The sequence below is a fragment of the Lissotriton helveticus genome, chromosome 11 (genome assembly GCF_964261635.1).
Source record: "Lissotriton helveticus chromosome 11, aLisHel1.1, whole genome shotgun sequence".
NCBI lineage: Eukaryota > Metazoa > Chordata > Amphibia > Caudata > Salamandridae > Lissotriton > Lissotriton helveticus.
The window spans coordinates 710,323,770-710,350,665 of NC_136072.1; the positions used below are offsets into that span (position 1 = coordinate 710,323,770).

At 44.1% G+C, this 26,896-nt stretch overlaps 21 non-coding genes across 21 annotated transcripts; all 21 read left to right on the forward strand.

The window, feature by feature from the left end:
• Nucleotides 1-402: 402 nt before the first annotated feature.
• TRNAS-CGA (transfer RNA serine (anticodon CGA)) lies at nt 403-484 on the forward strand. Its single transcript has one exon. It is a non-coding gene; the product is annotated as a tRNA-Ser (tRNA).
• A 1,147-nt stretch (nt 485-1,631) lies between these two features.
• TRNAL-UAA (transfer RNA leucine (anticodon UAA)) lies at nt 1,632-1,713 on the forward strand. The gene has a single exon. It is a non-coding gene; the product is annotated as a tRNA-Leu (tRNA).
• Nucleotides 1,714-2,255: 542 nt separating this feature from the next.
• Nucleotides 2,256-2,337, forward strand: TRNAS-CGA (transfer RNA serine (anticodon CGA)). Its single transcript has one exon. It is a non-coding gene; the product is annotated as a tRNA-Ser (tRNA).
• A 542-nt stretch (nt 2,338-2,879) lies between these two features.
• TRNAL-CAA (transfer RNA leucine (anticodon CAA)) lies at nt 2,880-2,961 on the forward strand. The gene has a single exon. It is a non-coding gene; the product is annotated as a tRNA-Leu (tRNA).
• A 1,166-nt stretch (nt 2,962-4,127) lies between these two features.
• Nucleotides 4,128-4,209, forward strand: TRNAS-UGA (transfer RNA serine (anticodon UGA)). The gene has a single exon. It is a non-coding gene; the product is annotated as a tRNA-Ser (tRNA).
• Nucleotides 4,210-4,749: 540 nt separating this feature from the next.
• On the forward strand, nt 4,750-4,831 carry TRNAS-CGA (transfer RNA serine (anticodon CGA)). The gene has a single exon. It is a non-coding gene; the product is annotated as a tRNA-Ser (tRNA).
• Nucleotides 4,832-5,375: 544 nt separating this feature from the next.
• On the forward strand, nt 5,376-5,454 carry TRNAS-UGA (transfer RNA serine (anticodon UGA)). Its single transcript has one exon. It is a non-coding gene; the product is annotated as a tRNA-Ser (tRNA).
• A 527-nt stretch (nt 5,455-5,981) lies between these two features.
• Nucleotides 5,982-6,062, forward strand: TRNAS-CGA (transfer RNA serine (anticodon CGA)). The gene has a single exon. It is a non-coding gene; the product is annotated as a tRNA-Ser (tRNA).
• A 542-nt stretch (nt 6,063-6,604) lies between these two features.
• TRNAS-UGA (transfer RNA serine (anticodon UGA)) lies at nt 6,605-6,686 on the forward strand. Its single transcript has one exon. It is a non-coding gene; the product is annotated as a tRNA-Ser (tRNA).
• A 544-nt stretch (nt 6,687-7,230) lies between these two features.
• Nucleotides 7,231-7,312, forward strand: TRNAS-CGA (transfer RNA serine (anticodon CGA)). Its single transcript has one exon. It is a non-coding gene; the product is annotated as a tRNA-Ser (tRNA).
• Nucleotides 7,313-7,853: 541 nt separating this feature from the next.
• Nucleotides 7,854-7,935, forward strand: TRNAS-UGA (transfer RNA serine (anticodon UGA)). Its single transcript has one exon. It is a non-coding gene; the product is annotated as a tRNA-Ser (tRNA).
• Nucleotides 7,936-8,476: 541 nt separating this feature from the next.
• On the forward strand, nt 8,477-8,561 carry TRNAT-UGU (transfer RNA threonine (anticodon UGU)). The gene has a single exon. It is a non-coding gene; the product is annotated as a tRNA-Thr (tRNA).
• Nucleotides 8,562-9,101: 540 nt separating this feature from the next.
• TRNAS-CGA (transfer RNA serine (anticodon CGA)) lies at nt 9,102-9,183 on the forward strand. The gene has a single exon. It is a non-coding gene; the product is annotated as a tRNA-Ser (tRNA).
• Nucleotides 9,184-10,333: 1,150 nt separating this feature from the next.
• TRNAS-UGA (transfer RNA serine (anticodon UGA)) lies at nt 10,334-10,415 on the forward strand. Its single transcript has one exon. It is a non-coding gene; the product is annotated as a tRNA-Ser (tRNA).
• A 544-nt stretch (nt 10,416-10,959) lies between these two features.
• Nucleotides 10,960-11,041, forward strand: TRNAS-UGA (transfer RNA serine (anticodon UGA)). The gene has a single exon. It is a non-coding gene; the product is annotated as a tRNA-Ser (tRNA).
• A 542-nt stretch (nt 11,042-11,583) lies between these two features.
• On the forward strand, nt 11,584-11,665 carry TRNAS-UGA (transfer RNA serine (anticodon UGA)). Its single transcript has one exon. It is a non-coding gene; the product is annotated as a tRNA-Ser (tRNA).
• Nucleotides 11,666-12,209: 544 nt separating this feature from the next.
• On the forward strand, nt 12,210-12,291 carry TRNAS-CGA (transfer RNA serine (anticodon CGA)). The gene has a single exon. It is a non-coding gene; the product is annotated as a tRNA-Ser (tRNA).
• Nucleotides 12,292-12,833: 542 nt separating this feature from the next.
• TRNAL-CAA (transfer RNA leucine (anticodon CAA)) lies at nt 12,834-12,915 on the forward strand. Its single transcript has one exon. It is a non-coding gene; the product is annotated as a tRNA-Leu (tRNA).
• A 542-nt stretch (nt 12,916-13,457) lies between these two features.
• Nucleotides 13,458-13,542, forward strand: TRNAS-UGA (transfer RNA serine (anticodon UGA)). The gene has a single exon. It is a non-coding gene; the product is annotated as a tRNA-Ser (tRNA).
• A 9,462-nt stretch (nt 13,543-23,004) lies between these two features.
• On the forward strand, nt 23,005-23,086 carry TRNAS-UGA (transfer RNA serine (anticodon UGA)). Its single transcript has one exon. It is a non-coding gene; the product is annotated as a tRNA-Ser (tRNA).
• A 543-nt stretch (nt 23,087-23,629) lies between these two features.
• TRNAS-CGA (transfer RNA serine (anticodon CGA)) lies at nt 23,630-23,711 on the forward strand. The gene has a single exon. It is a non-coding gene; the product is annotated as a tRNA-Ser (tRNA).
• The last annotated feature ends 3,185 nt before the right edge of the window (nt 23,712-26,896 follow it).

Sequence of the window (26,896 nt, forward strand, 5' to 3'; positions counted from 1 at the left end):
AAGTGTTTTAGAGAGCAGGTGGTTCGAAGGGTTAGTAGTCTGGACCTGTCCTGCTTGATCTTGACGAGTCACGAAAAGAGTAATTTTTTTATGTAGAGTGTCTTGTTTAGGCTTTTGGACTCTTTCTGAGTACACTTAAGGGCCCGGTCCCAGCGCCGTAATATAGGGAAAAGAGGGTAGAAATGCGCAGTGATTGATTACTGCTCATCTGTGCCCTGTCACTCACTTTGAGTGATACGTGTTGCTATTTTTATTAATTGTATGAAAGCAAGCGAAATAAGTGAGGGCAACAGAGCACTGCTGGTACCTGCCCCTTCCTTCGGTTACTTTATTTTTTAGGTCTCGGTCTGACGTGAGCAGCGAATGGCTCATATACGACAACAGTGACATCATACTCACGGAGCTGCGATGGCCGAGTGGTTAAGGCGTTGGACTCGAAATCCAATGGGGTTTCCCTGCGCAGGTTCGAATCCTGCTTGCAGTGACGTCCGATTTTGCATGAACACCATTTGGTTTGTTAAGGAAATTTTCACTTCTCGTTGGTCAATCCTCATCAAGTCACAGAGTTAAACAGCAAAAATTCAAACTAAATGTAAACATTAAGACAATTTCAACACTCAGGAAGTGTTTAAGAGAGCTGGTGGTTTGGAAGGATTCGTAGTCTGGACCTGTCCTGCCTGATCTTGACGAGTCACAAAAAGAGTAATTTTTTTATGTAGCATGTCTTGTTTAGGCATTTGGACTCTTTCTGAGTACTCTTAAGTGCCCATTCCCAGCGCCGTAATATAGGGAAAAGAGGGTAGGAATGTGCATTGATTGATTACCGCTCATCTGTGCCCTGTCACTCACTTTGAGTGATACGTGTTGCTATTTTTATTAATTGTATGAAAGCATGCGAAATAAGTGAGGGCAACAGGGCACTGCTGGTACCTGCCCCGTCCTTCCGTTGCTCTATTTTTTAGGTCTCGGTCTGATGTGAGCAGTGCATAGCTCGTATACGACAACATGGAGCTGCGATGGCCGAGTGATTAAGGCGTTCGACTCGAAATCAATGGGATTTCCCTGCACAGGTCCGAATCCTGCTTGCAGCCTCGTGCGATTTTGCATGAACACCATTTGGTTTGATAAGGAAATGTTCACTTCTCGTTACGTAATCCTCATCAAGTAACAGAGTTAAACAGCAAAAACTCAAACTAAATGTAAACATTAAGACAATTTCAACACTCAGGAAGAGTTTTAGAGAGCAGGTGGCTCGGAAGGGTTCGTAGTCTGGACCTGTCCTGCCTGATCTTGACGAGTCACGAAAAGAGTAATTTTTTTATGTAGCGTGTCTTGTTTAGGCTTTTGGACTCTTTCTGAGTACACTTAAGGGCCCATTCCAGAGCCGTAATATAGGGAAAAGAGGGCAGAAATGTGCAGTGATTGATTACTGCTCATCTGTGCCCTGTCACTCACTTTGAGTGATGCGTGTTGCTATTTTTATTGATTGTATGAAAGCATGCGAAATAAGTGAGGGAGACAGGGCACTGCTGGTACGTGCCCTGTCCTTCCGTTACTTTAATTTGTAGGTCTCGGCCTAATGTGAGCAGCGCATGGCTCGTATACGACAACAGTGACATCATACTCACGCAGCTGTGATGGCCGAGTGGTTAAGGCGTTGGACTTAAAATCCAATGGGGTTTCCCCGCGTAGGTACGAATCCTGCTTGCAGCGTCATGAAATTTTGCATGAACACCATTTGGTTTAGTTAAGTAAATGTTCACTTCTCGTTATGCAATCCTCATCAAGTCACTGAGTTAAACGGCAAAAACTCAAACTAGATGTAAACTTTGAGACAATTTCTACACCCAGGAAGTGTTTTAGAGAGCAGGTGGCTAGGAAGGGTTTGTAGTCTGGACCTGTCCTGCCTGATCTAGACAATTCAGGAAAAGAGTAATTTTTTTATGTAGCGTGTCTTGTTTAGGCTTTTGGACTCTTTCTGAGTACACTTAAGGGCCCGTTGCCACCGCCGTAATAGAGGGAAAAGAGGGTAGAAATGCACAGTGAATGATTACCGCTCATCTGTGCCCTGTCACTCACTTTGAGTGATACGTGTTGCTATTTTTATTAATTGTATGAAAGCATGTGAAATAAGTGAGGGCAACAGGGCACTGCTGGTTCCTGCCCCGTCCTTATGTTACTTTATTTTTTAGGTCTTGGCCTGACGTGAGCAGCGCATGGCTCATATACGACAACAGTGACATCATTCTCATGGAGCTGTGATGGCTGCGTGGTTAAGGCGTTGGAATCGAAATCCAATGGGGTTTCCCTGCGCAGGTTCGAATCCTGCTTGCAGCGACGTATGAATTTGCATGAACACCATTTGGTTTGTTAAGGAAATTTTCACTTCTCGTTAGTCAATCCTCATCAAGTCACAGAGTTAAACAGCAAAAATTCAAACTAAATGTAAACATTAAGACAATTTCAACACTCAGGAAGTGTTTAAGAGAGCAGGTGGTTTGGAAGGGTTCGTAGTCTGGACCTGTCCTGCCTGATCTTGACGAGTCACAAAAAGAGTAATTTTTTTATGTAGGGTGTCTTGTTTAGGCATTTGGACTCTTTCTGAGTACTCTTAAGTGCCTATTCCCAGCGCCGTAATATAGGGAAAAGAGGGTAGGAATGTGCAGTGATTGATTACTGCTCATCTGTGCCCTGTCACTCACTTTGAGTGATGCGTGTTGCTATTTTTATTAATTGTATCAAAGCATGCGAAATAAGTGAGGGCAACAGGGCACTGCTGGTACCTGCCCCGTCCTGCTGTTACTTTAGTTTTTTAGGTCTCGGTCTGACGTGAGCAGCGCATGGCTCATATACGACAACAGTGACATTATACTCGTGGAGCTGCGATGGGCGAGTGGTTAAGGCGTTGGACTCAAAATCCAATGGGGTTTCCCTGCGCAGGTTCGAATCGTGCTTGCAACGACCCGTGATTTTGCATGAACACCATTTGGTTTGTTAAGGAAATGTTCACTTCTCGTTAGTCAATCCTCATCAAGTCACAGAGTTAAACAGCAATAATTCAAACTAAATGTAAACATTAAGACAATTTCAACACTCAGGAAGTGTTTTAGAGAGCAGGTGGTTCAGAAGGGTTCGTAGTCTGGACCTGTCCTGCCTGATCTTGACGAGTCACATAAAGAGTAATTTTTTCATGTAGCGTGTCTTGTTTAGGCTTTTGGACTCTTTCTGAGTACTCTTAAGGGCCCATTCCCAGCGCCGTAATATAGGGAAAAGAGGGTAGAAATGTGCAGTGACTGATTACCGCTCATCTGTGCCCTGTCACTCACTTTGAGTGATGCGTGTTGCTATTTTTATTAATTGTATGAAAGCATGCGAAATAAGTGAGGGAGACAGGGCACTGCTGGTACATGCCCCGTCCTTCCGTTACTTTAATTTTTAGGTATCGGCCTGACATGAGCAGCGCATGGCTCGTATACGACAACAGTGACATCATACACATGCAGCTGCGATGGCCGAGTGGGTAAGGTGGTGGACTAGAAATCCAATGGGGTTTCACCGCGTTGGTTTGAATCCTGCTTGCAGTGTCATGAGATTTTGCATTAGCACCATTTGGTTTAGTTAAGTAAATGTTCACTTCTCGTTATGCAGTCCTCTTCAAGTCACAGAGTTAAACGGCAAAAACTCAAACTAGATGTAAACATTGAGACAATTTCTACACCCAGGAAGTGTTTTACAGAGCAGGTGGCTCGGAAGGGTTCGTAGTCTGGACCTGTTTGCCTGATCTAGACAAATCACGAAAAGAGTAATATTTTTTCATGAAGCGTGTCTTGGTTAGGCTTTTGGACTTTTTCTGAGTACACTTAAGGGCCCGTTGCCACCGCCGTAATAGAGGGAAAATAAGGTATAAATGCACAGTGAATGATTACCGCTCATCTGTGCCCTGTCACTCACTTTGAGTGATACGTGTTGCTATTTTTATTAATTGTATGAAAGCATGTGAAATAAGTGAGGGCAACAGGGCACTGCTGGTTCCTGCCCCGTCCTTTTGTTACTTTATTTTTTAGGTCTCGGCCTGACGTGAGCAGCGCATGGCTCATATACGACAACAGTGACGTCATACTCATGGAGCTGCGATGGCCGAGTGGTTAAGGCGTTGGACTTGAAATTCAATGGGGTTTCCCTGCGCAGGTTCGCATCCTGCTTGCAGCATCGGGCGATTTTGCATGAACACCATTTGGTTCGTTAAGGAAATGTTCACTTCTCGTTACGCAATCCTCATCAAGTCACAGAATTAAACAGCAAAAACTCAAACTAAATGAAAACATTAAGACAATTTCAACACTCCGGAAGTGTTTTAGAGAGCAGGTGGTTTAAAGGGTTCGTAGTCTGGACCTGTCCTGCTTGATCTTGATGAGTCACGAAAAGAGTAATTTTTTTATGTAGAGTGTCTTGTTTAGGCTTTTGGACTCTTTCTGAGTACACTTAAGGGCCCGGTCCCAGCGCTGTAATATAGGGAAAAGAGGGTAGAAATGCGCAGTGATTGATTACTGCTCATCTGTGCCCTGTCACTCACTTTGAGTGATACGTGTTGCTATTTTTATTAATTGTATGAAAGCAAGCGAAATAAGTGAGGGCAACAGAACACTGCTGGTACCTGCCCCTTCCTTTGGTTACTTTATTTTTTAGGTCTCGGTCTGACGTGAGCAGCGAATGGCTCATATACGACAACCGTGACATCATACTCATGGAGCTGTGATGGCCGAGTGGTTAAGACGTTGGACTCGAAATACAATGGTGTTTCCCTGTGCAGGTTCGAATCCTGCTTGCAGCAACGTACGATTTTGCGTGAACACCATTTGGTTTGTTAAGGAAATTTTCACTTCTCGTTAGTCAATCCTCATCAAGTCACAGAGTTAAACAGCAATAATTCAAACTAAATGTAAACATTAAGACAATTTCAACACTCAGGAACTGTTTTAGAGAGCAGGTGGTTCAGAAGGGTTCGTAGTCTGGGCCTGTCCTGCCTGATCTTGACGAGTCACAAAAAGAGTAACTTTTTCATGTAGCGTGTCTTGTTTAGGCTTTTGGACTCTTTCTGAGTACTCTTAAGGGCCCATTCCCAGCGCCGTAATATAGGGAAAAGAGGGTAGAAATGTGCAGTGATTGATTACCGCTCATCTGTGCCCTGTCACTCACTTTGAGTGATGCGTGTTGCTATTTTTATTAATTGTATCAAAGCATGCGAAATAAGTGAGGACAACAGGGCACTGCTGGTACCTGCCCCGTCCTTCCGTTGCTTTATTTTTTAGGTCTCGGTCTGACTTGAGCAGCGCATGGCTCGTATACGACAACAGTGACATCATTTTCATGGACCTGAGACGGCCGAGTGGTTTAGGCGTTGGACCTGAAATCCAATGGGGTTTCCCTGCGCAGGTTCGAATCCTGCTTGCAGCATCGTGAGATTTTGCATGAATGCCATTTGGTTTAGTTAAGTAAATGTTCACTTCTTGTTATGCAATCCTCATCAAGTCACGGAGTTAAACGGCAAAAACAAAAACTAGATGTAAATATTGAGACAATTTCCACACCCAGGAAGTGTTTTAGAGAGCAGGTGGCTCGGAAGGGTTCGTAGTCTGGACCTGTCCTGCTTGATCTTGACGAGTCACGAAAAGAGTCATTTTTTTATGTAGAGTGTCTTGTTTAGGCTTTTGGACTCTTTCTGAGTACACTTAAGGGCCCAGTCCCAGCGCCGTAATACAGGGAAAAGAGGGCAGAAATGTGCAGTGATTGATTACCGCTCATCTGTGCCCTTTCACTCACTTTGAGTGATGCGTGTTGCTATTTTTATTAATTGTATGAAAGCAAGCGAAATAAGTGAGGGCAACAGAGCACTGCTGGTACCTGCCCCTTCGTTCGGTTACTTTATTTTTTAGGTCTCGGTCTGACGTGAGCAGCGAATGGCTCGTATACGACAACATGGAGCTGCAATGGCCGAGTGGTTAAGGCGTTGGACTCGAAATCAATGGGGTTCCCCTACGCAGGTCCGAATCCTGCTTGCAGCCTCGTGCGATTTTGCATGAACACCATTTGGTTTGATAAGGAAATGTTCACTTCTCGTTACTCAATCCTCATCAAGTAACAGAGTTAAACAGCAAAAATTCAAACTAAATGTAAACTTTAAGACAATTTCAACACTCAGGAAGTGTTTTAGAGAGCAGGTGGCTCGGAAGGGTTCGTAGTCTGGACCTGTCCTGCCTGATCTTGACGAGTCACAAAAAGAGTAATTTTTTTATGTAGCGTGTCTTGTTTAGGCATTTGGACTCTTTCTGAGTACTCTTAAGTGCCCATTCCCAGCGCCGTAATATAGGGAAAAGAGGGTAGGAATGTGCAGTGATTGATTACCGCTCATCTGTGCCCTGTCACTCACTTTGAGTGATGCGTGTTGCTATTTTTTATTAATTGTATCAAAGCATGCGAAATAAGTGAGGGCAACAGGGCACTGCTGGTACGTGCCCCGTCCTTCCGTTACTTTAATTTGTAGGTCTCGGCCTGATGTGAGCAGCGCATGGCTCGTATACGACAACAGTGACATCATACTCACGCAGCTGAGATGGCCGAGTGGTTAAGGCGTTGGACTTGAAATCCAATTGGGTTTCCCCGCATAGGTTCGAATACTGCTTGCAGCGTCATGAGATTTTGCATGATTCCCATTTGCTTTAGTTAAGTAAATGTTCGCTTCTCGTTATGCAATCCTCATCAAGTCACAGAGTTAAACGGCAAAAACTCAAACTATATGTAAACATTGAGACAATTTCTACACCCAGGAAGTGTTTCAGAGAGCAGGTGGCTAGGAATGGTTTGTAGTCTGGACATGTCCTGCCTGATCTAGACAAGTCAGGAAAAGAGTAATTATTTTTTAAGAAGCGTGTCTTGTTTAGGCTTTTGGACTTTTTCTGAGTACACTTAAGGGCCCGTTGCCACCGCCGTAATAGAGGGAAAAGAGGGTAGAAATGCACAGTGAATGATTACCGCTCATCTGTGCCCTGCCACTCACTTTGAGTGATACGTGTTGCTATTTTTATTAATTGTATGAAAGCATGTGAAATAAGTGAGGGCAACAGGGCACTGCTGGTTCCTGCCCCGTCCTTTTGTTACTTTATTTTTTAGGTCTCGGCCTGACGTGAGCAGCGCATGGCTCATATACGACAACAGTGACATCATACTCATGCAGCTGCGATGGCCGAGTGGTTAAGGCGTTTGACTCGAAATTCAATGGGGATTCCCTGCGCAGGTTCGCATCCTGCTTGCAACATCGCGCGATTTTGCATGAACACCATTTGGTTCGTTAAGGGAATGTTCACTTCTCGTTACGCAATCCTCATCAAGTCACAGAATTAAACAGCAATAATTCAAACTAAATGTAAACATTAAGACAATTTCAACACTCAGGAAGTGTTTTAGAGAGCAGGTGGTTCAGAAGGGTTCGTAGTCTGGACCTGTCCTGCCTGATCTTGACGAGTCACAAAAAGAGTAATTTTTTCATGTAGCGTGTCTTGTTTAGGCTTTTGGACTCTTTCTGAGTACTCTTAAGGGCCCATTCCCAGCGCCGTAATATAGGGAAAAGAGGGTAGAAATGTGCAGTGATTGATTACCGCTCATCTGTGCCCTGTCACTCACTTTGAGTGACGCGTGTTGCTATTTTTATTAATTGTATCAAAGCATGCGAAATAAGTGAGGGCAACAGGGCACTGCTGGTACCTGCCCCGTCCTTCCGCTGCTTTATTTTTTAGGTCTCGGTCTGACTTGAGCAGCGCATGGCTCGTATACGACAACAGTGACATCATTTTCATGGAGCTGCGACGGCCGAGTGGTTAAGGCGTTGGACCTGAAATCCAATGGAGTTTCCCTGCGCAGGTTCGAATCCTGCTTGCAGCATCGTGAGATTTTGCATGAATGCCATTTGGTTTAGTTAAGTAAATGTTCACTTCTTGTTATGCAATCCTCATCAAGTCACGGAGTTAAACGGCAAAAACAAAAACTAGATGTAAATATTGAGACAATTTCCACACCCAGGAAGTGTTTTAGAGAGCAGGTGGCTCGGAAGGGTTCGTAGTCTGGACCTGTCCTGCCTGATCTAGACGAGTCACGAAAAGAGTAATTTTTTATGTAGCGTGTCTTGTTTAGGCTTTTGGACTATTTCTGAGTACTCTTAAGGGCCCATTCCCAGCGCCGTAATACAGGGAAAAGAGGGCAGAAATGTGCAGTGATTGATTACCGCTCATCTGTGCCCTTTCACTCACTTTGAGTGATGCGTGTTGCTATTTTTATTAATTGTATGAAAGCATGCGAAATAAGTGAGGGAGACAGGGCACTGCTGGTACATGCCCCGTCCTTCTGTTACTTTAATTTTTAGGTCTCGGCCTGACGTGAGCAGCGCATGGCTCGTATACGACAACAGTGACATCATACACATGCAGCTGCGATGGCCCAATGGGTAAGGTGTTGGACTTGTAATCCAATGGGGTTTCACCGTGTTGGTTCGAATCCTGCTTGCAGGGTCATGAGATTTTGCATTAGCACCTTTTGGTTTAGTTAAGTAAATGTTCACTTCTCGTTATGCAGTCCTCTTCAAGTCACAGAGTTAAACGGCAAAAACTCAAACTAGATGTAAACATTGAGACAATTTCTACACCCAGGAAGTGTTTTACAGAGCAGGTGGCTCGGAAGGGTTCGTAGTCTGGACCTGTTTGCCTGATCTAGACAAATCACGAAAAGAGTAATATTTTTTCATGAAGCGTGTCTTGGTTAGGCTTTTGGACTTTTTCTGAGTACACTTAAGGGCCCGTTGCCACCGCCGTAATAGAGGGAAAAGAGGGTATAAATGCACAGTGAATGATTACCGCTCATCTGTGCCCTGTCACTCACTTTGAGTGATACGTGTTGCTATTTTTATTAATTGTATGAAAGCATGTGAAATAAGTGAGGGCAACAGGGCACTGCTGGTTCCTGCCCCGTCCTTTTGTTACTTTATTTTTTAGGTCTCGGCCTGACGTGAGCAGCGAATGGCTCATATACGACAACAGTGACATCATACTCATGGAGCTGCGATGGCCGAGTGGTTAAGGCGTTGGACTCGAAATCCAATGGGGTTTCCCTGCGCAGGTTAGAATCTTGCTTGCAGCGACGTATGATTTTGCATGAACACCATTTGGATTGTTAAGGAAATTTTCACTTCTCGTTAGTCAATCCTCATCAAGTCACAGAGTTAAACAGCAAAAATTCAAACTAAATGTAAACATTAAGACAATTTCAACACTCAGAAAGTGTTTAAGAGAGCAGGTGGTTTGGAAGGGTTCGTAGTCTGGACCTGTCCTGCCTGATCTTGACGAGTCACAAAAAGAGTAATTTTTTTATGTAGCGTGTCTTGTTTAGGCATTTGGACTCTTTCTGAGTACTCTTAAGTGCCCATTCCCAGCGCCGTAATATAGGGAAAAGAGGGTAGGAATGTGCAGTGATTGATTACCGCTCATCTGTGCCCTGTCACTCACTTTGAGTGATACGTGTTGCTATTTTTATTAATTGTATGAAAGCATGCGAAATAAGTGAGGGCAACAACAGGGCACTGCTGGTACCTGCCCCGTCCTTCCGTTGCTCTATTTTTTAGGTCTCGGTCTGACGTGAGCAGTGCATAGCTCGTATACGACAACATGGAGCTGCGATGGCCGAGTGGTTAAGGCGTTCGACTCGAAATCAATGGGGTTTCCCTGCACAGGTCCGAATCCTGCTTGCAGCCTCGTGCGATTTTGCATGAACACCATTTGGTTTGATAAGGAAATGTTCACTTCTCGTTACGCAATCCTCATCAAGTAACAGAGTTAAACAGCAAAAACTCAAACTAAATGTAAACATTAAGACAATTTCAACACTCAGGAAGTGTTTTAGAGAGCAGGTGGCTCGGAAGGGTTCGTAGTCTGGACCTGTCCTGCCTGATCTTGATGAGTCACGAAAAGAGTAATTTTTTTATGTAGCGTGTCTTGTTTAGGCTTTTGGACTCTTTCTGAGTACACTTAAGGGCCCATTCCAGAGCCGTAATATAGGGAAAAGAGGGCAGAAATGTGCAGTGATTGATTACTGCTCATATGTGACCTGTCACTCACTTTGAGTGATGCGTGTTGCTATTTTTATTGATTGTATGAAAGCATGCGAAATAAGTGAGGGAGACAGGGCACTGCTGGTACGTGCCCTGTCCTTCCGTTACTTTAATTTGTAGGTGTCGGCCTGATGTGAGCAGCGCATGGCTCGTATACGACAACAGTGACATCATACTCACGCAGCTGTGATGGCCAAGTGGTTAAGGCGTTGGACTTGAAATCCAATGGGGTTTCCCCCCGTAGGTTCGAATCCGGCTTGCAGCGTCATGACATTTTGCATGAACACCATTTGGTTTAGTTAACTAAATGTTCACTTCTCGTTATGCAATCCTCATCAAGTCACAGAGTTAAACGGCAAAAACTCAAACTAGATGTAAACTTTGAGACAATTTCTACACCCAGGAAGTGTTTTAGAGAGCAGGTGGCAAGGAAGGGTTTGTAGTCTGGACCTGTCCTGCCTGATCTAGACAAGTCAGGAAAAGAGTAATTTTTTTTTATGAAGCGTGTCTTGTTTAGGCTTTTGGACTTTTTCTGAGTACACTTAAGGGTCCGTTGCCACCGCCGTAATAGAGGGAAAAGAGGGCAGAAATGTGCAGTGATTGATTACTGCTCATCTGTGACCTGTCACTCACTTTGAGTGATGCGTGTTGCTATTTTTATTGATTGTATGAAAGCATGCGAAATAAGTGAGGGAGAAAGGGCACTGCTGGTACGTGCCCTGTCCTTCCGTTACTTTAATTTGTAGGTGTCGGCCTGATGTGAGCAGCGCATGGCTCGTATACGACAACAGTGACATCATACTCATGCAGCTGCGATGGCCGAGTGGTTAAAGTGTTGGACTTGAAATCCAATGGGGTTTCCCTGCGTAGGTTCGAATCCTGCTTGCAGCGTCATGAAATTTTGCATGAACACCATTTGGTTTAGTTAACTAAATGTTCACTTCTCGTTATGCAATCCTCATCAAGTCACAGAGTTAAACGGCAAAAACTCAAACTAAATGTAAACATTAAGACAATTTCAACACTCAGGAAGTGTTTTAGAGAGCAGGTGGCTCGGAAGGGTTCGTAGTCTGGACCTGTCCTGCCTGATCTTGATGAGTCACGAAAAGAGTAACTTTTTTTATGTAGCGTGTCTTGTTTAGGCTTTTGGACTCTTTCTGAGTACACTTAAGGGCCCATTCCAGAGCCGTAATATAGGGAAAAGAGGGCAGAAATGTGCAGTGATTGATTACTGCTCATCTGTGACCTGTCACTCACTTTGAGTGATGCGTGTTGCTATTTTTATTGATTGTATGAAAGCATGCGAAATAAGTGAGGGAGACAGGGCACTGCTGGTACTTGCCCTGTCCTTCCGTTACTTTAATTTGTAGGTGTCGGCCTGATGTGAGCAGCGCATGGCTCGTATACGACAACAGTGACTTCATACTCACTCAGCTGCGATGGCCGAGTGGTTAAGGCGTTGGACTTGAAATCCAATGGGGTTTCCCTGCATAGGTTCGAATCCTGCTTGCAGCGTCATGAAATTTTGCATGAACACCATTTGGTTTAGTTAACTAAATGTTCACTTCTCGTTATGCAATCCTCATCAAGTCACAGAGTTAAACGGCAAAAACTCAAACTAGATGTAAACTTTGAGACAATTTCTACACCCAGGAAGTGTTTTACAGAGCAGGTGGCTAGGAAGGGTTTGTATTCTGGACCTGTCCTGCCTGATCTAGACAATTCAGGAAAAGAGTAATTTTTTTTTATGAAGCGTGTCTTGTTTAGGCTTTTGGACTTTTTCTGAGTACACTTAAGGGCCCGTTGCCACCGCCGTAATAGAGGGAAAAGAGGGTAGAAATGCACAGTGAATGATTACCGCTCATCTGTGCCCTGTTACTCACTTTGAGTGATACGTGTTGCTATTTTTATTAATTGTATGAAAGCATGTGAAATAAGTGAGGGCAACAGGGCACTGCTGGTTCCTGCCCCGTCCTTATGTTACTTTATTTTTTAGGTCTTGGCCTGACGTGAGCAGCGCATGGCTCATATACGACAACAGTGACATCATTCTCATGGAGCTGTGATGGCTGAGTGGGTAAGGCGTTGGAATCGAAATCCAATGGGGTTACCCTGCGCAGGTTTGAATCCTGCTTGCAGCGACGTATGATTTTGCATGAACACCATTTGGTTTGTTAAGGAAATGTTCACTTCTCGTTAGTCAATGCTCATCAAGTCACAGAGTTAAACAGCAAAAATTCAAACTAAATGTAAACATTAAGACAATTTCAACACTCAGGAAGTGTTTAAGAGAGCAGGTGGTTTGGAAGGGTTCGTAGTCTGGACCTGTCCTGCCTGATCTTGACGAGTCACAAAAAGAGTAATTTTTTTATGTAGCGTGTCTTGTTTAGGCATTTGGACTCTTTCTGAGTACTCTTAAGTGCCCATTCCCAGCGCCGTAATATAGGGAAAAGAGGGTAGAAATGTGCAGTGATTGATTACTGCTCATCTCTGCCCTGTCACTCACTTTGAGTGATGCGTGTTGCTATTTTTATTAATTGTATCAAAGCATGCGAAATGAGTGAGGGCAACAGGGCACTGCTGGTACCTGCCCCGTCCTTCCGTTACTTTAGTTTTTTAGGTCTCGGTCTGACGTGAGCAGCGCATGGCTCATATACGACAACAGTGACATTATACTCATGGAGCTGTGATGGGCGAGTGGTTAAGGCGTTGGACTCAAAATCCAAAGGGTTTTCCCTGCGCAGGTTCGAATCCTGCTTGCAGCATCGTGAGATTTTGCATGAATGCCATTTGGTTTAGTTAAGTAAATGTTCACTTCTTGTTATGCAATCCTCATCAAGTCACGGAGTTAAACGGCAAAAACAAAAACTAGATGTAAATATTGAGACAATTTCCACACCCAGGAAGTGTTTTAGAGAGCAGGTGGCTCGGAAGGGTTCGTAGTCTAGACCTGTCCTGCCTGATCTAGACGAGTCACGAAAAGAGTACGTTTTTTATGTAGCGTGTCTTGTTTAGGCTTTTGGACTCTTTCTGAGTACTCTTAAGGGCCCATTCCCAGCGCCGTAATACAGGGAAAAGAGGGCAGAAATGTGCAGGGATTGATTACCGCTCATCTGTGCCCTTTCACTCACTTTGAGTGATGCGTGTTGCTATTTTTATTAATTGTATGAAAGCATGCGAAATAAGTGAGGGAGACAGGGCACTGCTGGTACATGCCCCGTCCTTCCGTTACTTTAATTTTTAGGTCTCGGCCTGACGTGAGCAGCGCATGGCTCGTATACGACAACAGTGACATCATACACATGCAGCTGCGATGGCCGAGTGGGTAAGGTGTTGGACTTGAAATCCAATGGGGTTTCACTGCGTTGGTTCGAATCCTACTTGCAGGGTCATGAGATTTTGCATTAGCACCATTTGGTTTAGTTAAGTAAATGTTCACTTCTCGTTATGCAGTCCTCTTCAAGTCACAGAGTTTCAAGTTTTTATTATTATGTTTTCGGCTCTCAAACGAGGGCCACATATAACAATCATATACTTAAACACAAACATATACAATATTAAAATACAAAATCATTCAAGAAAACACCACATGAACACAGCCCGGAGAAACACAAATTACCATTACAGGTTTCATTAATAAATGTCTAAAAAACTCCTAAAAAAATTTAACATTTTGAAGCAAAACATTTCATTGGGTGGACAGTAAAGGGCATGGAAAAAAGTATTTACATTAAGAATTCCTAATTGTAAGCAAATAGATCTCAACCATTTAGAACGAAATGGGCGTAGTATAGGACAAATAAACAAAACATGATTTCGGTCTTGGACTGCCTTATTACAAAAATTACATATGGGGGATGTTCCATACCACTTTGCTAATAAAGAGTTTAAAGGAAGTAAATCGTGTCGCAAGAGGTACCATAACCTTCGTACTCGATGTGGGATATTCCAGGAGACATACTGCTGGGCCAGCTTTATTGAATACGAATTTAAGAGTAGTTCCCCCTCCTTCTTTCCATGTAAGGTAGACATATCCAATTTAAAGCAGAGTTCCCAAGATGCGTATTTCAGCTGAGACTTTAGTTGAGACGGAGAAAGTAAAAACAAAGTATTTTCCTCCAACTCTAACAATTTTACAGCTGTTCTGAAGTTTTTTACTAATAATGAGAACTCATTTAAATTGCCCAGCAGTTCCTTTTTTATATATGCCCGTAAGGAACCCGGATCACCTCTGGCCAAACAGGCCACCCATCTTACTAGGGCAATCAACCCCTGTACCCAACAGCTCCGGAGGCCAAATTCCAGCCTACATGCTGACACTGAGCAAGCTGTATTAAAAGAAGAAATTCTTCTCAAAACCTTTCCCTCCATTAAATGCAGAAAACCCCAATGTCTTAATTCCACCAATTCTAATCCATAAAGCAGAGTTGCAGGGATTTTTGCATTATACACTTCCAAAAAACGAGCAAAGTGTCTTTTCCCTGTAGCAGAGTACAGCGAGCATAACCCCATACCATGAGACAGTGCCTTACTCGAATTATGTTCAATATGAGGTCTTTCACTTAGGTTAGCTGCGATTATTTTACCTAAAAAGGGGTAAGTTTTAACCACCTCTAGTCTCTGACCACTAATAGCCCATCCAAAGTCTACAGATCTACATTTTTTCTTTCCAGTGATACACATAATTTTGCTTTTGGACACATTAATCTTCATGAAATGTCCTTCCGCAAATAAGTGTAAAGCTTGTAGGCGATTAGCTAAGCCCTTAGGAGTTAGATCTAAAATGAGGATATCATCCGCATACATTAAGACAGAAATGGATGAACCTCCAACCACCGGGGCTAAACCAACACCTGCAGCAATAGAAGCAGGAAGGTCCGCAATATATAGCGAAAACAACATGGGGGCCAGTAGACACCCCTGTTTTAACCCGTTTAGAGATGGGATGGACTGAGAAAGACCCCTTTCTCCACCTTGTAACACCTTACACCAGGTATTCGAGTGAAGAGATCTTACGAGTTCCAGTAGATGGGACGGCATACCCATTACAGCAAGCTTTCTCCACAGCGTTGGACGATCCACCTTGTCAAACGCTGTGGAGAAGTCTACAAATGCCGCATATACCCCACCTCCCCGGATTCGTACATATTTGTCCGTAATCACTTGAAGAGCAGTCAAATTATCAAGTGTACCATGTTTTTTACGGCACCCAGTCTGTTCCAAAGGTAAAATGTTATTTGCCTCCACCCAATCTGTAATTAATAATAAAAGGCATTTAGCAAAAACTTTTCCAACCGCGTCCAATAGAGCGATCAAACGATAGTTCATGGGTTTATCCCGCTCGCCCTTCTTAAATAGGGGTATTAATATACTTCCCTTCCAAGAAATAGGGACTGATCTTAATAAGAAGCATGCTTTAAACAAGGGGAAAAGAATCCTACTCCAAGTAGTAACATCCTGTTTCAAAACTGAAATGGGCAACTCATGTGGTCCCAACGCTCCGGAAGAGCGCATACTCTTAATCGCCAAAGCAATAGAATTCTCAGATGGCGGCTCCATAACGGACCTACTGTCCCAAAGAAGATCACTATCCTCACCCCTTATGCCATTTGATGCATACAGATTCAATAAGAATAAACGCCAGACATCCTCAGGAATAGAAACGGGAGTAGGGGAAGTTCTTACACCACACCCCTTACCAATTATGGACCAAAAATCTCTGGATTTACCATAGGTAGAAGCCTCCCTTAGGCTAATCCAGAGAGAGTCTTCTTTTTCTTTCTTTAGTTTTGCTCTCACTCTGGTCCTCTTTCTTTTTAATAAGGATAACTTATTTTTTGTTTCCATGGATCTAAACAGAAATTGTTGCCTCACTAATTTATTTATTTAAAGGCAACAATAAACTAGGGACAAAATTCACTTTCTTGGAATATCTAAGCTTCTTTGCAAGTGCAATAAGCTTTTTCATAAAATTTTCAAAGCGAAGAAATTCCATACCCTGCCATTCTTTTAGTTCAAGTAGGGTTTCTGCAAGGATAGTTTGTAAACCCTTCATAGTCGTCGGGTTCCAGTAACATCTACCTGACCTACCAAGCAGAGAAAGTCCACCAGTACTTAAAGACCATGTATCCGTAACCTGAGGTTGTAATAAAAGAGTTATATTAATCACGTTATGATCGCTCATAGAAGTTTGAGAGACCATTAAATCCTGAATGAGAAAAAAAGAGACGTAGTCCATAATTACATAATCGAGGATAGATTCCCCCTTAGGAGACCTATGAGTAAATTTAGCGGGATTATCGGATGCCATCCTACCATTTACAATCAACCCATCTGAATGGCTAAGTTCTTGCAGCAATATTTTTCCTCTTTTGTTAGTTTTTATTTTTCTTGGCAAAGTAGATTGCGGTATATTATAAGCCTCTTCTTTAAACTTATTTCTAAACAGATTTATGCTTGAATGGGACACTTTACTATTCAAATCGCCCACAAGTAAAATATAAGGGGGTTGGTCACATTCTAGTAGCTGTTTAACATATGAAAACATTTGCTTCATTACAATATTAAAACCATCTTCTGGCGGGATGTATGCATTGATGATTACTAGAGAACGCAGGCTGCCTACACTAATTAAATTATTAATGGTTATAGCTTGAAAAAGGTTGCTTTTGTCAACATAATGAGAGAATTGCCATTGCAGTGCATTAGACAGGAGACAGGCAATTCCCCCTTTTGCATGACCTTTTTTAGCCGGCGCAGCTGCTGCCTCTAGCACAAAATAGTCCTTTCCCCCATCTAGGCCATTTTTACACCAAGTTTCTTGGATGCATATCACATCTGCATTTAAAGAAAATAAAAAGTCAAGTTTCTCCGGACTATTAGACACCCCTGCTGCATTCCAGGATAATACTTTTAATTGAGTGCTAAAGATGTTGAAACAGTTTTGGATTATCCGAGTTTTTATTAGACAAAACTCCTGGAAGCCAATTCCACCGGTGATTGTCTTCTATTATGGGAGCAGTCATATTCAGAGGAGTAGGCAAAATCTGGGAAACCATACGTTTGCCTCTCAAGACCCTAATTTGCAAATCTTTAATAGATTTAAACATATTCTCCTGCCTGACACCCGGCTTTGTGGCCCCTTCTCTAGGGAGGATATCCCTTCCAGTATGTAGAAAGGGTAACACATCTATCCCTCTACATTGAAATGATTCTGCCTGTTGTAACACAAGATTAACTATTATCTTAGAATAAAATTTTGCCCGTACACATAGACCATTTTCGTACCCTACTAAGGAAACCAAATCAATGTCATTCGACTGAATTAATTTTAAACAATCAATATCTTTACAACAATTGAGCAACCATGACCTATTTAGGTATAAATCAGAATCAAATAATGGCAAGAAGTCCAAAGTCAAGGTGTCCACATATGAATTAGACATTTTAAATTGTAGAGAAGAAGAGTTTATAGCAACATCAACTGGTAGTTGAAAGATAGGCGCCGATGGATTAAGTACTCCTGATACAGAAGGCATAATTCTCATTTCTTCTTCAATTGGAACACTGGGCGGTGTTAAATTATTCTCTTGAAGATGGACTTCCACAGTGTTGGTACCATTATTACGAGCACTAATCACAATTTGACCCAGTCCTACTGGCAAAACATTAATGTAGAACTGTAAACAGCTATAGATTGTCAAATGATCGTACTAATCATACCTCTAATTATAGAGATTATTACTCTGTTTCAGTCTATTGCCATAAATAAAAGGTAGCCCGTCTCTGATAGACACGTAACCAGACAACACAGTACAAACATCCACTAGAAGGACAACATTTGAAAAAAGTGTGAATAGCTAGATGACACCTCACGGGCGCACCACCAATGGGACCCCTGGTTGGTACTCACCAGGATGGCCCTGTTCTCATCATCGGTGTCAAATAGCTTAACGTAAACGTGTCCGAAAACCCAAAGGAAAGAGGGAGACAGTGAATGGTGCAGTGTACGCAAAACTTATATGTGACAAAGACTAACAACGTTCAACATATAACACAAAAAATACTGCGCAACAAGCTACAACAACCTTTTTACTCATATTTTCTTGTTGCTTACAGTAAACATGTAAAATAAAAGGAGGGGTACGAATACTACCTATCGATTCGTACTCAGCTCACAGCCGACATGTTTCATTGCCTTAGGTATTTTATCAGGCAATTTCTTCAGGGCAAACGAAAAATTAGGGTGCCACTGCCAGCGATACTGTGCTTTAAATGCTGGGAGGCACCTTTAGCTTTCATACCGTTACCAATATGGCTATGTTAAAATCCTGGACCCACTTCCAAACGGTAAGTATGGTCTTGCCTCCCTTCTATTTTCATCATTATTACGAGAACAATTAACTACAGAACCATTGGTACCATCGATCACCTTGTTAGAAAAAATATCCAATAGAGATTTATCTTCAATCTCTGGCTCATTATAGTCTTCATTGATCATATGTTTTTGGAAAATGATTTGCCTCTGTTTTTTTTTCTTGTACTTACGAACAGGTTTCCTGTTTTTCCCTTTATTCTTTCTACTTTTAATAACTTTTCCGTTTTCATCAGAATTCACTTCAGGTTCCTTTCTTTCAGTGATAAAAATTGGGAATAACTCTTTTCCCACCGTGAGATCCACCTCCTCCAAACTTTCCTCTTTTAGGATTGGTTCTAATATCTGCATACTATTAGAAACAGAAGGGATGGAATTCCCTAAGGACTCATTTTTTTAACCATTTCTGGCATCACTGCAGGAGAATTTCTTTCGGATAAATTATTGCTGTCAAAAGGAAAAACAGTCTCCGGGACAACAGTAGTCCCATTTTCTGCACTTTTTGCCAACAATACCTTCAGAATCTGGGTAACTGAGTCCAAGGTACAGTCAGAATTCCCAACAAATTTGCTCAATAAAGACAGTATGGAGGACAACAAGTGTTCTAATGCTATTAAACAATCAGAGATAGGTCTATCTTCTTTCGGCAATCCAGAAGCGGCAATGGGGCAAATACCGGATAGATTAAGTAATAAACTCCTAGAATCATTCTGTAATGAAGGAATGTCATCAGATGTTATAGAGGGAGTACTACTATATAGCAATAATCCTGACGGAGTTGCTCCCGATGCCGCCTTACTGGGATTCAAATGATTCAAATTTCCATCCTCCATGTAACGGCCACATAATTCAAGGTCAATACTAGACAAGAAGGATTCTCCTTTTATAGCCACATCGGGACATTCTGCACCGAAGGGAGTGTTAGATCGAAGTGTAATTGTATCTTTTATATTATTCTCAGGCATTTCTCCCCCTGAAGTGTATACTGAAAGATTAGCCACAGAGGATGCTAGTTTAGGGAACAATAAGTCTTTTTCCACCACTGATGGCGCCCCCACCAAAGGCGCCATCTGAGTACCACCTATCTCCGGGATTACTACAGGTTGTTCCCATAATTGCAATAACTGCTTCTGACCCTTCATTAAAACCCCATTGTCAAATTTATTCCTCAAGGGGTTAGATCTGGTTTTTGTACATGACCTTCCCCCTAGGACTCTTCCGGAACGTAGTTTTTTTGCAGTCATCCTTCACAAATGAAGCAGCCAGACAGCAGAATATGGTTCAGATATTATATATAGCAATCACTGAGTATTACACAGAGTCCTTTATTATGCAACTAGTGAATGCTCGTCAGTGTCCACATATATCTCCTATAGGGCGTCCCAAAAAGGCACTCTACACAAATCACTTGCAAATGAATATAACGTGGCCCAGCCCAGCCTACCTCAGCCACTGAGGGCCATAGAGGGCCCGCTCTTTGCCCGGTCTTCGCCCGCTCTTCCGTCCGCGCGCGTCCCGCGTACGCGTCTAAAGGCTGGGTTTGGTAGGAAGAGGAGGTGGGCGGGAAGAGGCACCAGGTGCGCGGAGTGGTGTAGCGCAAGCGCTCCTGGTCCTCGCAGTCCCGCTCCCGGTCTCAGCAGCACTGTAAGATTGGCCTCCTGATGTCAGTAGTGACTGAGCACACGGGCTCCCAAGTCACAGGCAGGACTCTCAAATACGGGTTTCACAAGGCAAGAAAGGGTTTCTTCACAATGCGACTGCGAGCGGCTCCCGCGGAGCGGGGGCCGCGAGTCGTCTTATGCTCACACAGAGGAGGGGGCGGGAAGAGGTACCAGGTGCGCGGAGTGGTGTAGCGCAAGCGCTCCTGGTCCTCGCAGTCCCGCTCCCGGTCTCAGCAGCACTGTAAGATTGGCCTCCTGATGTCAGTAGTGACTGAGCACACGGGCTCCCAAGTCACAGGCAGGACTCTCAAATACGGGTTTCACAAGCCAAGAAAGGGTTTCTTCACAATGCGACTGCGAGCGGCTCCCGCGGAGCGGGGGCCGCGAGTCGTCTTATGCTCACACAGAGGAGGGGGCGGGAAGAGGCACCAGGTGCGCGGAGTGGTGTAGCGCAAGCGCTCCTGGTCCTCGCAGTCCCGCTCCCGGTCTCAGCAGCACTGTAAGATTGGCCTCCTGATGTCAGTAGTGACTGAGCACACGGGCTCCCAAGTCACAGGCAGGACTCTCAAATACGGGTTTCACAAGCCAAGAAAGGGTTTCTTCACAATGCGACTGCGAGCGGCTCCCGCGGAGCGGGGGCCGCGAGTCGTCTTATGCTCACACAGAGGAGGGGGCGGGAAGAGGCACCAGCTGCGCGGAGTGGTGTAGCGCAAGCGCTCCTGGTCCTCGCAGTCCCGCTCCCGGTCTCAGCAGCACTGTAAGATCGGCCTCCTGATGTCAGTAGTGACTGAGCACACGGGCTCCCAAGTCACAGGCAGGACTCTCAAATACGGGTTTCACAAGGCAAGAAAGGGTTTCTTCACAATGCGACTGCGAGCGGCTCCCGCGGAGCGGGGGCCGCGAGTCGTCTTATGCTCACACAGAGGAGGGGGCGGGAAGAGGCACCAGGTGCGCGGAGTGCTGTAGCGCAAGCGCTCCTGGTCCTTGCAGTCCCGCTCCCGGTCTCAGCAGCACTGTAAGATTGGCCTCCTGATGTCAGTAGTGACTGAGCACACGAGCTCCCAAGTCACAGGCAGGACTCCAAATACGGGTTTCACAAGGCAAGAAAGGGTTTCTTCACAATGCGACTGCGAGCGGCACAGAGTTAAACGGCAAAAACTCAAACTAGTTGTAAACATTGAGACAATTTCTACACCCAGGAAGTGTTTTACAGAGCAGGTGGCTCGGAAGGGTTTGTAGTCTGGACCTGTTTGCCTGATCTAGACAAATCACGAAAAGAGTAATATTTTTTCATGAAGTGTGTCTTGGTTAGGCTTTTGGACTTTTTCTGAGTACACTTAAGGGCCCGTTGCCACCGCCGTAATAGAGGGAAAAGAAGGTATAAATGCACAGTGAATGATTACCGCTCATCTGTGCCCTGTCACTCACTTTGAGTGATACGTGTTGCTATTTTTATTAATTGTATGAAAGCATGTGAAATAAGTGAGGGCAACAGGGCACTGCTGGTTCCTGCCCCGTCCTTTTGTTACTTTATTTTTTAGGTCTCGGCCTGACGTGAGCAGCGCATGGCTCATATACGACAACAGAGACATCATACTCATGGAGCTGCGATGGCCGAGTGGTTAAGGCATTGGACTCGAAATTCAATGGGGTTTCCCTGCGCAGGTTCGCATCGGGCGATTTTGCATGAACACCATTTGGTTTGTTAAGGAAATGTTCACTTCTCGTTACGCAATCCTCATCAAGTCACAGATTTAAACAGCAAAAACTCAAACTAAATGTAAACATTACGACAATTTCAACACTCTGGAAGTGTTTTAGAAAGCAGGTGGTTTAAAGGGTTCGTAGTCTGGACCTGTCCTGCTTGATCTTGACGAGTCACGAAAAGAGTCATTTTTTTTTTGTAGAGTGTCTTGTTTAGGCTTTTGGACTCTTTCTGAGTACACTTAAGGGCCCAGTCCCAGCGCTGTAATATAGGGAAAAGAGGGTAGAAATGCGCAGTGATTGATTACTGCTTATCTGTGCCCTGTCACTCACTTTGAGTGATACGTGTTGCTATTTTTATTAATTGTATGAAAGCAAGCGAAATAAGTGAGGGCAACAGAGCCCTGCTGGTACCTGCCCCTTCCTTCGGTTACTTTATTTTTTAGGTCTCGGTCTGACGTGAGCAGCGAATGGCTCGTATACGACAACATGGAGCTGCAATGGCCGAGTGGTTAAGGCGTTGGACTCTAAATCAATGGGGTTTCCCTGCGCAGGTCCGAATCCTGCTTCCAGCCTCGTGCGATTTTGCATGAACACCATTTGGTTTGATAAGGAAATGTTCACTTCTCGTTACGCAATCCTCATCAAGTAACAGAGTTAAACAGCAAAAACTCAAACTAAATGTAAACATTAAGACAATTTCAACACTCAGGAAGTGTTTTAGAGAGCAGGTGGCTCGGAAGGGTTCGTAGTCTGGACCTGTCCTGCCTGATCTTGACGAGTCACGAAAAGAGTAATTTTGTTATGTAGCGTATCTTGTTTAGGCTTTTGGACTCTTTCTGAGTACACTTAAGGGCCCATTCCAGAGCCGTAATATAGGGAAAAGAGGGCAGAAATGTGCAGTGATTGATTACTGCTCATCTGTGCCCTGTCACTCACTTTGAGTGATGCTTGTTGCTATTTTTATTAATTGTATGAAAGCATGCGAAATAAGAGAGGGAGACAGGGCACTGCTGGTACGTGCCCCGTCCTTCCGTTACTTTAATTTTTAGGTCTCGGCCTGATGTGAGCAGCGCATGGCTCGTATACGACAACAGTGACGTCATACTCACGCAGCTGCGATGGCCGAGTGGTTAAGGCGTTGGACTTGAAATCCAATGGGGTTTCCCCGCGTAGGTTCGAATCCTGCTTGCAGCGTCATGATATTTTGCATGAACACCATTTGGTTTAGTTAAGTAAATGTTCACTTCTCGTTATGCAATCCTCATCAAGTCACAGAGTTAAACGGCAAAAACTCAAACTATATGTAAACATTGAGATAATTTCTACACCCAGGAAGTGTTTCAGAGAGCAGGTGGCTAGGAATGGTTTGTAGTCTGGACATGTCCTGCCTGATCTAGACAAGTCAGGAAAAGAGTATTTTTTTTTATGAAGCTTGTCCTGTTTAGGCTTTTGGACTTTTTCTGAGTACACTTAAGGGCCCGTTGCCACCGCCGTAATAGAGGGAAAAGAGGGTAGAAATGCACAGTGAATGATTACCGCTCATCTGTGCCCTGTCACTCACTTTGAGTGATACGTGTTGCTATTTTTATTAATTGTATGAAAGCATGTGAAATAAGTGAGGGCAACAGGGCACTGCTGGTTCCTGCCCCGTCCTTTTGTTACTTTATTTTTTAGGTCTCGGCCTGACGTGAGCAGCGCATGGCTCATATACGACAACAGAGACATCATACTCATGGAGCTGCGATGGCCGAGTGGTTAAGGCGTTGGACTCGAAATTCAATGGGGTTTCCCTGCGCAGGTTCGCATCCTGCTTGCAGCATCGGGCGATTTTGCATGAACACCATTTGGTTTGTTAAGGAAATGTTCACTTCTCGTTACGCAATCCTCATCAAGTCACAGAATTAAACAGCAAAAACTCAAACTAAATGTAAACATTACGACAATTTCAACACTCTGGAAGTGTTTTAGAGAGCAGGTGGTTTAAAGGGTTCGTAGTCTGGACCTGTCCTGCTTGATCTTGACGAGTCACGAAAAGAGTAATTTTTTTTTTGTAGAGTGTCTTGTTTAGGCTTTTGGACTCTTTCTGAGTACACTTAAGGGCCCAGTCCCAGCGCTGTAATATAGGGAAAAGAGGGTAGAAATGCGCAGTGATTGATTACTGCTCATCTGTGCCCTGTCACTCACTTTGAGTGATACGTGTTGCTATTTTTATTAATTGTATGAAAGCAAGCGAAATAAGTGAGGGCAACAGAGCCCTGCTGGTACCTGCCCCTTCCTTCGGTTACTTTATTTTTTAGGTCTCGGTCTGACGTGAGCAGCAAATGGCTCGTATACGACAACATGGAGCTGCAATGGCCGAGTGGTTAAGGCGTTGGACTCGAAATCAATGGGGTTTCCCTGCGCAGGTCCGTATCCTGCTTCCAGCCTCGTGCGATTTTGCATGAACACCATTTGGTTTGATAAGGAAATGTTCACTTCTCGTTACGCAATCCTCATCAAGTAACAGAGTTAAACAGCAAAAACTCAAACTAAATGTAAACATTAAGACAATTTCAACACTCAGGAAGTGTTTTAGAGAGCAGGTGGCTCGGAAGGGTTCGTAGTCTGGACCTGTCCTGCCTGATCTTGACGAGTCACGAAAAGAGTAATTTTGTTATGTAGCGTATCTTGTTTAGGCTTTTGGACTCTTTCTGAGTACACTTAAGGGCCCATTCCAGAGCCGTAATATAGGGAAAAGAGGGCAGAAATGTGCAGTGATTGATTACTGTTCATCTGTGCCCTGTCACTCACTTTGAGTGATGCTTGTTGCTATTTTTATTAATTGTATGAAAGCATGCGAAATAAGTGAGGGAGACAGGGCACTGCTGGTACGTGCCCCGTCCTTCCGTTACTTTAATTTTTAGGTCTCGGCCTGATGTGAGCAGCGCATGTGTGGAAAAGTAAATTTTGCCATGTTCTGTGTCCCTACGTGTCATCCATCATATGTTATGTGTGCATGATTAAATATGCATATGCATTCCCCATGTTCGATTAATGACGCAATTACAGTTGTGTCCACCTCTAGTATGCCAGTTTCCAGTCCTCGTGAATACTACGAATATCAGGCCTATGTAAAGCTACGTTGCCACGTTTCTCAGTGTGCACGTTATTCTATTATAAAGTCCCCGTTTCTAGGCCTCAAAAGGGCCTGGACACCAGATTCAGCTCCTGTCTCCTGCAGCCTCGCTGAGGAGCGATACAGCCCCCACATGTATCCTCGACCCTTCACTTACTTCCTGCCTCGCAGTGCCCGGTCCAGCCTGGCTCAGTCTCTGAGTCTGCCAAGAATATGTTATGATTCCAGTTATCAGTTCAGTCCTCCTTCTCTGCATTCCTAAACTACTGAATCGCATCAATAGTTTCCGTCATTGTCTAGCCTTCACGTCTCCACGTTAGAGAAATACTGCATTTAATGGTCATTTAATATTCTTCATCACGCACTACATGTAGAATAATGCATGGTCCAGTCTTAGAATCAAGTTAGCCTTTCCCCTCCTAACTTCTAGTTTATATCAACATGTTCTCTAAACATCAGATACTAGATACTGTTTAGGTACATGTCGCCCTGACTCTCCAGACTTCAGTCTCTGCTCCTAGCACAGAGTTCATAGCCCCCAGCTTCTCCTAGTGATACGTCATTGCTAGTTTGCGCGCACCATCAGGTTAGAGGTCCCGGCTCCTTAGGTAGCCCCCTCCATGGTTTCCGCCCCATTCATGACATATTCTGTTATGTTTGCATCACATGTCCATGTATACGCCCACTTACACCTACTTTCGCCCTTATCTTTCGTGACTGCTACGCGTCACGCCTTCTGCTCCACCCACTGCTACGCCTACTGCAATGTAATGCTATGTGTTTGCGTTATGTATATATGCTCATGTATTGTTATTAAAAGTCAGCGCGCTCATCCCAGACCCAGCCCCAGCAGCTGCTGGGCCCTGTCATCCTATTCCTATGCAGGTTGTCCTGTTCCTGTCCTTATGCTGTATTAAACCTGCAAAACTCCTACTACCTCGAATCTTGACTCTTATTTATTGAGCTATCTGTTATGATATATGTCTAGTCAAAAAGAGAGGTATTATTTATTTATTTACCACATAATGGCGCCCGAATAGGGACTTGCCCTTTCCCCACGCGTCGGTGAAGCCACGCCGACCCCCTGACCCTCTGCAGTCGTGACGGAACTCTTCTGTGCACCGGCAGATATTTCTGCTTCAAGTATCCCTCAGGCCCACGGAGGAGACGGAGGAGGCGGTCCAGCATCCAAACGAGACGGTGGAGGAACGCGGCGAGTCCCGACCAGAGCCCAAGCCAAGAGTCCAAGGTCCGAGGTATCCGGAGGCCCACCCCTAACTGAAGTCCGAAGTTCGTCGTCCGTCGTCGTAGCAGTCCAGTCCAGTCCGAGGCTTTCCGTTCTTGCTGCCCGGTGAGTACCATTACTGGGGTAGTATCTAGACAGGGTCAATCTAAATTGACTCTGGTCCGTGGGTTGGTGGTACACAGACTCACAAACGAAGTGTTCACCTAGGTGGATACGGGTCTTGATGCGTCCCTTTATGGGACCGGTATGTTCCGTACTGTTTCAGCAGTGCATCCAGTAACTCTAGTCTGTTCCGTTCTCGAGAAATTCTTGTGTTTCTGTTCTCAGTATTCCAGGTAATATTCTGTCCGAACTGTTATGTTATGATGTTGTTCAATGTATTTCCAATGTCGTGGTATGCCTGAATTGTTCTCCAAATTGTTATTGTTTCTCGTGTATTGTATTGTGTTCCGATTCAAGTTTACAATGTCTCTCTTTTCGAGATTACGTCAGCTAAAAACTAGAAAAGGTTTGTTAGAAGAAGCAGTTCCAGTTCCGCCTAGGGACAGTCCAGGTCACTTTATGTATCAGAAGCATGGCATAAGCGCCATATTGTATCTAGATTTATGGGTAGAGTATACCAAACAGTTAGAAGAAAAGTATA